Source organism: Haliaeetus leucocephalus, unplaced genomic scaffold (assembly GCF_000737465.1).
Source record: "Haliaeetus leucocephalus isolate CR32 unplaced genomic scaffold, Haliaeetus_leucocephalus-4.0 Scaffold944, whole genome shotgun sequence".
NCBI lineage: Eukaryota > Metazoa > Chordata > Aves > Accipitriformes > Accipitridae > Haliaeetus > Haliaeetus leucocephalus.
In genome coordinates, this window is record NW_010973380.1 from 1,099,843 (window position 1) to 1,111,750 (window position 11,908).

Sequence of the window (11,908 nt, forward strand, 5' to 3'; positions counted from 1 at the left end):
AGGGGAGGTGGTGGGGGGAAGCCGGAGAGGGGAGCCCAGCCTAAGAAAAGAGCACGGAAGGAAGAGGCTTGGAAAGTGTGCTGCTGATGCGGGCGTGGAGGAGAGGGCTGGGAAAGGAGCTTCTCCCTACAGCTTGTCCCTGCAGAGAGGAGGACGCAGCTTTTGCGAGATGTGGGAGAAAGGGCTGAGGTTTCGAGCTGGAGGGAGTAGAAGGAGCAGTGACACATCGAGCAGACATGGCCGGGGGAGGTGGAGAACTGCTTCCAAGTGGAAAATAAGCCAGGAAATGGTGGCTGGAGGGTAAAAACTGAGTAGACTAAGAGAGAGGGAAAATGTCACTAGCAACCAAAAGTCATCATTCAGTGCTGCCATAAAGGCCTGCACTGAAATGTGTGTGAGTTGAGAAGCATCCTGGAGCAGCCAAGATGAATAAAAAACAAAACATTGCCCTCAGGTATCTGTAGCAAACACGCAATCGGTCTTACCTTACATACCCATGGCTTCATTTCACCATCGTTTTTGTTTTGCTCAGTTAAAACACTTAAGCTTTACCTGGCACCATTTAAATCCAATGAAAGGGAGCATGAGAGCAGGGAAGGGGCATATATTTTTTGCTGGAAAATCCTGTGCACAAGCAGAGAGCAGACAGAAGTCACGCAGTCAGGAGCAGGCTAGAAACATCCAGCAGTAAGTGGGGCACGCTCCTCCACTGCATGGAGAAGCCAAGCCAGCAAATACTGGGGTATGCAGCCCCAAGGGCAATGGCAACTAGCCATGGGGCAATGCCAGGGCAGGATTTCTAGGGAGCTGGGGCAGGAGAAGAGGTCTGCTACGTTGCAGCCACACAGCTCCCCAAAAAGGGGTCAGATAGTGGTGCTTTCTGGGTATGGGATTTACCAGTCAGTTCTGCTAAACCCAATTCAACTGCTTCCTGCCCAGCCCAGGACTAAAAACTGTGTCTGTTGTTGTGTCCTAGCACCTATATCCCTTTGAATGTACCCTAGAGATGTCCTAATCAACTACTGATTGAGTAAACTCCTTAACCGACGGCAGTGCAGCATTTAGCAACAGTCTACAGTGCAGCTGACAGCACCCAGGATCTTTGCTCTCCAGTGCATGGCAATCCCTTTCTTTATTCTGCTCAGTCCCTGGCACTCGCTGCCATCAAGGCATTTGCAGAAATCGAGACGGGAGATGACTGACGCTAAAGCTCAGCAGCATCAGGACTGATCTGCAGAAACGCTGTGTTTGGCTCAAACTGGCTGGAGTTCAGCAAGGAGCTGTGTAAGTGAAGAAGCATGTCTTGCTGATGTGGTTCGTAAATCATGGGCTGCGGGCTGAGTTTCTCATGTTGGCATCTGATGTATACCCAGGGAGGTTTTAAAACAAGTAGCTCCAGGAACAGCCAAAGAGGCAAAGCTGAGCTGCCCAGGGCTGCGTGTCTTGTGACTGGAGACTCCAGTGTCTAATAAAACATGAGATGCGGCTGTGGCTGGGCCATTACAACATCTTCTGTAGACGCCCTTTATGCCTGCTGTGGTTGAGGTCATTTTGCAGCTTTCCCCTGCAAGCTAATGAGGTTTCTCTCTCCTTAAAGCAGAGACAAGTATTCATAAAAATGTTGGAAGTGTAGCGTATCTAAGAGCCCTTCTCTTCTGCCAAATGCTTGTTACAAGTGGCGAAAATGATCAAAAGTTGACCTGGAGGGAAAAAGAATGGTACAAACACGCTTGCAAATCCTGATTAGAGAAACTGCATGAAATGAAGCTACAAAATTGTAACTTTTTTTAATTAAGTGGAGTTTTACTAAGGAGTGGCGTTTATTGTGGCTATCATGTACAGAATTTGGATGTATTAAATATTTCTAAAATTATATGGCACTCTGTTGTGTGTTATTATATGTCTATTTGGGGTTTTTATCTGCAACAGCCCTAACAATTAAGTCTGTATAATTCTTGCTAAACCATCGCGCAAGGTCAGAATTGTGGTCTGCTCTTCAGCAAAGAGAAGAGCTGAGGTCTGTGAAGAGCAACTTGTCAAGCTGGAAAACATGTAGCACCTGCATTCTCCCATCACACATGGGAGAACAGATACTGTTTTTTCACACCAGCATTTTTTCCTACAAGTGTCTGCAATACCTGTTCTGAATATTGGCAGTCTGTGAGAGGAGGTGACAATGTCGCAGGCACTGGAGTAGTTTGTAATAGCATGGAGCTGGCAATGGAAAGTGCCCAAAAATGGCTTCCTACAAACCAGATCTAAATTCACCATTTCTGCTCCTGATGAGCCACACCTTAGGCAGTTCTGGAAGTCTTGATTTTTAAATGTGACTTGGACAGTGTTAATACTAATTACAAATACCAAAATCTTTGCAGGTTCTGCTGATTTGGATGAAAAAGCCAAGTATATCCTGTCTCGTTTCATGATTGAGCCTTGTAACTGCTGTTTTCAGTTCTGATGGTAAAAATCACCATGGTAGTAGAGATGCAGGAATAGTAAGCCGCTGTTCAGATTCCCAGCCTGGTCTTTACTGTCTGAGTTGTAAACCTGAAACTTGTACAAAATAAAAGCTGTATCATCTTTCTTAGCAGACAGGGAATTCATAGAGCACAATGTACAACTACCCTGCAATGTATATTCCTCCTTTTAGGAAGAGTAAAGTCTTTCCCTAGAACTTTCCATTAGATATGGAAGATTTAGTTTAAGTGGACTAAATATTTGTCATAGAAAAAAATCTTGGTAAATATATATGCATATATGTATATGTACATATGCATGTGTGTATATATATACATGCACACATATATACATGCATAAAAACACACATACATATTTTCACGACTTGGCCGTTTCTCACTGCAAAAGCCTTCTGTTAGTGCTGGGTGAAGGTGTTTGCCTGCTAAAAATAGTATATGCATGATGTTCAGGCAACAGCTCTTATCAGCCCTGCCTGCTAGTGGCTGCATCCCCCCAAGTATTACTGAGCTTTTACAACCTGCCTGAATAGCTGAAAATAAAGACCTTAATTAAGAAAACTCAGGCTGGCCAGCTTGGTCTTATACACCTTTCTCCCTGCATTCAGCCTGAAATCAGCTTTCTGTGAAGCAGGGAGGAAAATCCCAGTGAGAAACTGGTAAAGGATGAGGAATGCACTCAATATAGAGAACCAAAGGGAAATAAAGGTGTGGCTTGTGTTTCATCTTTAAGCAGGAGATAAGAGTGTGGCCATGAAATACCTCAAATAGAGACATTATCAAAACCTGAACCATGTTTTCTCTTACAGCAGCCTTTGTTCAGGAAACCTGACAGTAAAGTCTAGAAATCAGAGTGATGCTGAATATGTACCAGAAGGAGATTTTTATATCTGTAGAGTCAATGCACAGGACTAACAGTTAGTACCTACATGTGTTGGGCATCTATAGATTTAAAAAATATTGTCAGATTTTGCACAGGTGCAATAGAGAACTGTAGATATGAGCAGCAAGCTGCCCCAAAAGCCTGTTTCATTCTTCTGTTTCATTCAAAGAAGACTGCATGGTCACTTGGTGAGTAAGCACATTCCCAGGGAAAAGGCATATTCATGCAGAGGTTTGGAGCCAGGGCGGGATTGAGGCGCAGGGTGATGTAACCCCACCAGCTCGGACCTGGAAGCTGCACTGGGCCAGCACATCTATTTCTGGGTTTGACCCCACTGTAACAAGCTCAGTTCGATCTGCACCCACCCTTACCAGTTGTGCCTTACCATTGAGAGTGCTTATTCACTGGGACAAACAGGGCAGGGAGTTGTTAGCATCTGCCTCTTCGGTCTGGCTAGAAGCTTTGCTGTAGCCTCAACACAAGTTATAGGGCCCAGCTCAGGGGTCACTGGATGAAATACCATGACCTGTAGCATGCAGGAGGTCAGTCTAGGTGACCTAACTGTCCCCTTTGGCCTTACGCTCTATGAATACTCCTGCAAGACCAACTGCCTTAATCCCTTACCAAAGAGATGGGGGGATACTGATCTTCTCTCGTAAGACTTTCCATCTCCATTACGGTGCACACTCTTAAGCAGCTCACGTTCACCCATATGGTCAAGCACATACTTTGCATTTGTCTTCTGCTCTAGTGTTAATGATCCTACCAGATGCACTCACATATGACTGCAGGAAATTCACCCAGCATGTGCAGTCATTTTGGAACGGTGCATCGAGTAAGAGATACTGGTTTTCGGGGGGTGAGCATGGGGAACTCGTATTGACTCATTCCAGCAAATTTCAGAGAACAAAAGACAAATAGGTGAATTCTCTTCTTTCTGGCAAAGTTTCCTACCGCTGACACAAGCGTCTCTTCAAACAAAGGATTTTCCCCCTCCTCAGATGTCCTCAGACACTGAATTTGTAATATCTGATAACACACATTTCCATAGCAACAAACAGTGATGACCCAAACACAGGATTATGTGACTTCACTCGGAGTCGAGCAGAATATTAACAAGGATACTGATAGCTAATACTTTCCACTTCTGTGGCACCTCCCTGCAGAGGATTTCAGGGAGCTTTACGCACATCATCCCCAATTTGCTGATGGAGAAACGAAGAGGAGAAGTGACCTATTCTGAGATCAAGAAAAGAGCCTGGGCTCAGAGTGCCCAGGAGAGAGGGAGGAGATGAGTGGCAAAGACCAGGTCTTCTGAACTGCGAGCAGCACATGGAGCTGATAAGGTCCTGCTCTCCCCATCTCTGTGAGCTTCTTTCTTTGGGATAACATACCCACCTGGCTGCTTCCCATGCCCTCTCACTGTTCCCTTAGAGGGTTCTCTGGGGTAATATGGCATTTGTAGGTCCAGCTGCCCTCTGTTGGCATGCAATGGGCTGGTGTTACCGCTCCCTAATGGTGTCCAGGCTGCTGGACCCATTGTGACTGGCCTCAAAGGCATGGAGGTTTCATTCATTCAAAGTGATTTACTTCAGGTGATGTGAAGGCAGAGGCAGTTTACAAATACAGCGTGCCTGGCCTCAGACCTGAAATACATGAAATGTAAATCCAGGAGATTAAACTTCAGAAAACGGTTGTTAAAGAAGCAACAGGGTGAACAAGCACCATGCAATGCTCTACTGGAGTTGAGGGAGGGGGGGAGAGATCCCAGTGTCTGAATTTATGCAACACATCGTGGAAAACAACCTGTATCTCACTGACGGCAAGTTGAAAAGACTGTTGCATCTTCAGAAACTCAAGGAGTCTTTTAATTTCAAAAGAAATTTAATGAAAATGATAAAAGGAAGCGTATCCCTATCTCTCCTCCCTCAGATAATTGGGTGTAAATACCAGCTTCTTTTCATGCATCAAACCTTTTATCTGTAATTAGAATTGGCTTCATCCAGATCCACTGGTATCCCATGCAGAGTTCTGATGGTGTAATAAAATGCCATGTGATTATTTATTTATTGTTATAATACATGTCAGAACAACTTCCAGAGATTTGTCTGGGTTCAGAAATGAAGCTCTGAAAGGCTGCCCTAAACTGAAGCCCAAGAAGAGGTCCTTTCACGTGTCTCTGCGATAGTGTGCTATCACAGTTGTCTGTTCCCTGCGTTTGAAGAACAGGAGGAATTCATTCAATGAAGCACTTGGGCATGTGTTTACCTCCAAGTATTGTACAAAGTACCTTTAGAAACCATGAGAAGTTAACCGCATGCTTAAACCACGCTTGAAATAACCTGATTTTTTTGGTTTGCTGGGAGTTTCAGAAAACCAATAAATCTTTAAAAAAGCAGATCATATAAAACATTTTTTTCAGCCCTAATAATCTGTTTCACCTGGGACTACTTGAAGACTTCTTTTACAGGAAAGGAAAAGGATAGTTTGGAGGGAAAGGTACCAGAGTCGCAGAGGTTTTTGGAAGTGTGTGTGTGTAGCATAGGGAAGCAGGGACTGGATGCTACCTGTATGCCGCAGCCCAGTGAGTAGGATGCCCACCTACTGCATGTGAATCCCCTTTTGCTGCACTGGGAGAGCCACATAAACTTCAGCTCTTCTTTCCTTCCCTCTGGGTGAGTGCCCCAAGCACCTATTTTGCAGAGCGCTGGTTGCATGAAACCTGTTTTTTAGGGTGCCTCTCAGAAGGCTGTAGCTTGCAGGGGGGCTGTCAGAAATCCACCCAATGTGACCTCCACTCTGAAGCAAATAAGCAGTTTCTTCTGTTAGTAATGCTAGGACAGATTTAAAGGGAGGAGGGCTTCTCTTCAGACTTGCAGATGTGTCACGTATTACAAGAGCACCAGAGAAAAGCGTCCTGTACTCAGTCTGCATCTTCTCACCAGAAATAAGCCTCCCATCACCTTTTCCCCCTCCCATTTGAGGTAAGTTAGGGTTTTAAAAAAACAGAAGTACTTAGTTACTCTCGGGGCCTTTTAGAGGGAACTAATAATATTTTGTGACAAAAGACCTGGCTGGGTTTAGGGTGGAATTTCTGAGCGGCAGACCTCGCCAAGGATTTGAGGCAACCCCGTATCCAGTTGCCATCCTGGTTCAGGAAATGCTGTCTATGTGTAACAAAAAAAGGTGCAGCATAAACCAACCAAGTGTTAAAGTTCTAAGCGAGCTCATAAATTAACATCCACTATGAAAGAAAATACGTGTACGTTACTGCGTGCAGTTATTGCACATCTCTGCTGGAGAACAGCTGCAAAATCCCTGAGCAGCTACTGGAGCCACAGCCTCCATTACCCAAGTCACAGAGATTTTAGCTATGGCTCACAGACCCTGTAGAGAGTCAAACTGGGCTTTGGGAAAAAAAAAAAAAACACAGAAAAACATCCTTACCTTGGACTTTCTGCATGTGACTTGAGCAGTCAGCCTGTCAAAGGAGAATTGCTTTGGATTATCACTCCAAAGCACATTTTCTTATGGCTCATTCTAAAGAAGAGACATTTGTTATTTTTGAATGACATAGGGTGTTGATAGAATTTGCTAACATTTTGATACTGATGAAAAGCAAATTTCTTTTTTAGCCCTGCAGCTGGAACAAAGTGGACAAACAGTGCTACGTCGAACACAGATCATGTCACATTTGTACCTGGATGCTAAAATGTCTCCAAACCTTCAGAGACAGAAGCATTTTGCACAGCAATGTTTTTCCTGTCAGCTTCATGGTACCTATTGCCTGCCACACTCTTTCTACTAGCGCTAGCCTAAGAAAAATGAAGGGAATGGGGATTTTGTATCAGTCAATGAGCTACCTAAAAACTGCAGAACAAAATAGATGGACAATGAGCATCTTCAAAACAAAAGCCAGCATTTAGAAGTGACTTGGAAGGCAAAGTGCGTGAGATGGATGCCAAAAGCAAGGGGCAGTGCATCCTGCTGAAGTCCAGAGGAATCATCATACCCTAAGCTGATTGCAATGGCCTTGCAAACTCCCACCACCACCAGTAGACTTGTTACAAGCAAGAGGGCTGTCTGGAAACTCAAGTGCATCTCTGTGTCCTCTGATACACCCAGATATGTGGACCAAAGAAGCCATCTTGATTCCTGGACAGAAGTTGGCCACATCCCCTTGGACTTCATTCGGGACCTACAGTAGTCCCCAGAGTGTTTGGACCTTGTTGGCAGACTTGTTGCTCATTGTTTTCTTCAAATAAAAAGCAGGATATGACGGGCTGAATTTTGCCCTGAATTCTGTGGATAGGATGGCTCAGAGACTGGGACGTTTCAGGGGGAAAAGAAAGCGGGCTGTGTGCCTGCTGGGAGAAGGAAGGTCTTTGCAGTAAGGAAGCTGATGCAATTAGCCCTTGCCATTAGGGAGCCTGGGTAGCCTGCACTTGGCTGCAGTGGCAGCCAGACACTTCTCCTCACCACGTCACCACAGACTTTTGTCCAGTTCAGCTGGTGAAGAAACATTGCAGGGGAAGTGACGTTGGTGTTTCCTGCAGGCAAGTATATATAGACCAGCCGGTGCCTCATGCTTTACGTGCATGGCCAGGTCAGGGGGGATATTACAAATGCACAGGAGTTGTAATACAATGGACCTGTGTGTGACCGAGGGAGGGACCAAATCCTCGAATGCTTCCTTCCCCAGCCTGCCCCAGTAGTGGCACGCACATGTATTGCTGCTTCTCCTTCCTAAAGAGCATGGCTATTTCTAACTCCAGGCAGACTACCATGCACCAGGCTTAATTTCCACCACTTACATTATATGGAATATTCCTTATTACTACTTTTTTGTGAGATGGAAGAGAAAATAACTTTGAAAACCCCAGACCACTTAGACCTTCTGAAAAGAAAGTGTTTAATTTCTTTGCAAGTTACCCAAGCTCTTAAGAAAAACTTGGAAGGAGGGGACTATGAAAAGAGGATGAGAATGGAATGAAAAGATGGTGTTTCCAAAGAAAACGCTAAAGCAAAGAAAATTAAAATTTTGAAATCTTCTTTGACCTTTTTGTCATCTTCTTCAACCCCTCGTATCCTTCCCCTGCACAGCACATGTTTGTATTTGGCTGGGCCAAAACTCTTGCTAAATTCCACCTGTTCTCATGAATAGCATCCATTTCTCCAAAACTTGGTTTGTGGGTTTGTTGAATGGACTGGTTTGCACAGAAACCCCATCCAGCTTGCTTTCCTAAAGTGAATATTAAAGCACTTTCCTGTCAAATCCTCCTGGGAGTAGAGCCTAAGGAAAGGTTCAAATATGGGCTGAGCTGTAACACTGCTATTGCTCAGCTGGGAGGCTTGTCCCCAAGGTAACTTGTACTGGATACGTTTGTTTGCCATAAAAGTAAACACTGCTATAGTAACCTGCCCTGTGCAGAATGGCCCATGCCAGCAAACCTAATAATTCACCACATTCACAGAAGTAACTGCAGGGCAGATGCACCCAAACTGCCTTCAAATGACTCACTTTTGAGCAGCACATTGCTCAGTGCTATTTTTTGACGCTCAACCCATTGCCTCCAGTTCTTGCGTGCACTCTGGCCCAAACAGTCCCAGCTGCTCTCCTCCCAGCTCCCCATCTGGTTGGTTTCTCTCTTCCTTGTCTTTTCCACTATTTCCTCACCCAGTCTGCAATGAATCCCAGTTTCATTCTTCTTGGAGTCTTCACCCAGGCTCTGTATTTTTCTTACCTTGTGGTCACGGTCAGTCTCACTGGCTTCTACCTTGTACCAGGACCTGCTTTGCCTCTTCACCTCCTGCTGCCATTTCGTTACCTGTTCCAGTCTCCTTGACCAAGCAGCCACCATCTCCTCAGCCTCTGGAAAGAGCATCTTTGCCCAGCCAGGACAAATGTCCTCCAACCCACTCTGCCAGTGCAACATCAGTCCTCTCCTCACATAGTTCCTGGAAATCCTTGCTGCAGGGTATTGGAGAGATCAGAGGTTTTCATGAAGTCAATGCCTGATCACAACAGAAGAAATTATTGAGGGCTACATGGGTACAAGTCCTGACCTGGGAAATAAGAGTGCCATATAGTCCCAGAGGCTAGCAATATTCTAGCAACATACACATCTGTCGTAATTCTATCTTTAAGCACCGCAACCAGTAGGTCAAGACCAAGAGAGAGGTTTCTGGGCAAGATGGATCTGATGACTGAATTGGTACAACCCCTCTTATGTTTTGATTAACTTCTCCTCCACATCTCCCCTTCCGCAGCAAGCTCTCAACCCCCAGCACTCAAGTCAGTTGGGCGCCTCCTTCATGCCACCCATGTCCAGCTGATAAGGGAAGGGACAGGCTGAGCAAGTTCAACCACTTGGAAAGGTTGGGTCTGCCATAAGTTTGGACATCAGCTTGCACAGACCTCTCCTTGGTGGGCTTGCTCTGCTGTCCTGAGCACCAGTGCAAGCACAGGGCTTGTCCTGTCCATGCTGCTGTTCCTGTCCTTATGCTCTCCTGGTTTTGGAGGTTGATGACTTTTCCCCTCCCGCTGGTCTTTGCATCTGCTCCAAATTCCTGCAGCAGCAGCTCAGAAAGATTGAGACCTTTTGGACTTGCTCCTCCTGATTTTGGGACCACTATTGCTGTCTTTTAGGCATCTCTAAAGAAGCAAGTAAGCCCTGGGGAAAGCTGCAGGGTCTGTGAATGTACCCAGTAGTAGGCACTCCACTTTTACTGATCATCTTACACAGCCAAGGTCTGTATTGCTTTTAAGTCATCCTGCCACACATGTCTATAAACCCAGTCCTCAGCCATTCAAATTAGGAGCCATGGAGAGGCAACCGATTCTCTCCTTACCTCATGCACACAAAAAATATCACTATGTTAGGACACCTCATAAATAAAACATATATCAGAAGTTTTCCTTGCATCAGACACAGTAAACAAATGCATTCAGCCCTGTTTCAGCAGGGAGACTTATGTACCAATCAGTGCCGCAGGAAATCATGTTTATACCTGCACAGAAATTGCTCAAGAACAGTATGTCCTTGTGAAACTATTACCTCTGTCCCCTCCCTCTCTCCCCCAACCCCACCACGGCCAAGGCCTGGGACAGCCAAGGCTATTTGGCCACGGGGTTGAAACTACACAAGTGCAGCACGCCTGGATGCCATGGGTCTGTTTGTTCAGTGGCTCTGAGCCCTCTTCTCATTCTTTCTCCTTCCCGGTTGTTCTTTGCTTCCTCTCATTCTTTCCTGGGCCCAGATTGCAATGGGAGCCCCTTCCTCCTCCAAAAGGCTAGAAAAACCTCCAGGAGCAGAAAATGGCCTTTTGGAGAGGTCAGGGAGCAGGTAGCGGGGCTGCACTCCTCTCCCATCCAGCACCCACTCGGCAGCACAACTGAGCTGGTAACAGATGACAATTTGCTCCTGGCATCGATCCCTAGTAAATTATGGCAGGAGCAAGGAGGGAAGCGGGGAGATTGCTATAGATGCAATTCCTTGATGTGAACCAGCGGCAGGCAGTGACTCAGAGGCAGGCTGCAGCCCCGGGAGGTCTGCTGGCACGGAGAGAGCCGAGGAGCCCAGGTTCTGCCTGCCATGGAGGTCGGAGCAGCGGCACAGGTCTTGTGCTGGAAAACATCTTCCCCCAAAGTGTCCTGAAATCTCTTAATCCAAAGAGCACGTTGCGGAAGGGCATTGCTGCACCTGGGTCGTGACATACCGTGCCTGGAGAGGGTCCAGAAGGCAGGATAGCGGTGAAGACAAATACAAGAAAAGTGCTTTAACTCTTCACAGAAGTGAGCTCCAAGGTGCAGTGCTGTACATGCTCTGTTAAAAAATGGGAAGGAGACTGATATTCAGGGGTCTGTTATTTTGGGGGAACGAGTGTGGACTCACTTCTGTGGTCCCCCATCCTCAATTTCTGACTTTTTTTTCCTGCTGTGATCAGCCATCATGAAGGGGTGCATAGAAAGAGTTGAGGAAAACACCAATTGCAGCAGTTGACCCCCTTATAAAGTATCAGCACAGAAATCCTGTCCAAACCATGCATGTTTTTGTGTACCAAACTCCAGCAGCCTGAAGGAGGACAGCTGGATCCAGTTTAAAAGCTCAGAACATCACTGACCTCCAACAATGGCTGGGAAGAGGTGAAGATAGATGTGGCGGGCTGAAATTAGAGAAATCTGACTTTTCTCTCTCATTCTCTTTGTTAGGAAAGACAGCAGCCTTAATTAGTTTTATTTCTTTCTGTTTGTTCCTTCCTCCTGATCTAATTGTGGCAATCCACAGTGGAGCATCATCATTTCTCCTCTATGTTTGAGAGGCTGCTGAACAACTGCTTTGCAACAAGCCTTTTCAGAGCAGAGACCTCATAAGTCAGGACTCCTTCGTACCAAGGAGACACTTGTCCATGTGCACAGAAGAGCTGCAGCCAAGCCAAACCTTTGGCAGGGCTAGCAGATCCCATGATGTGCCCCTGGGAAGAGGACACTTTGCTCAAGACGGGCGGGTGATCAAATACTGAAGAGTCCATGAAAATGAAGGGGATGTTT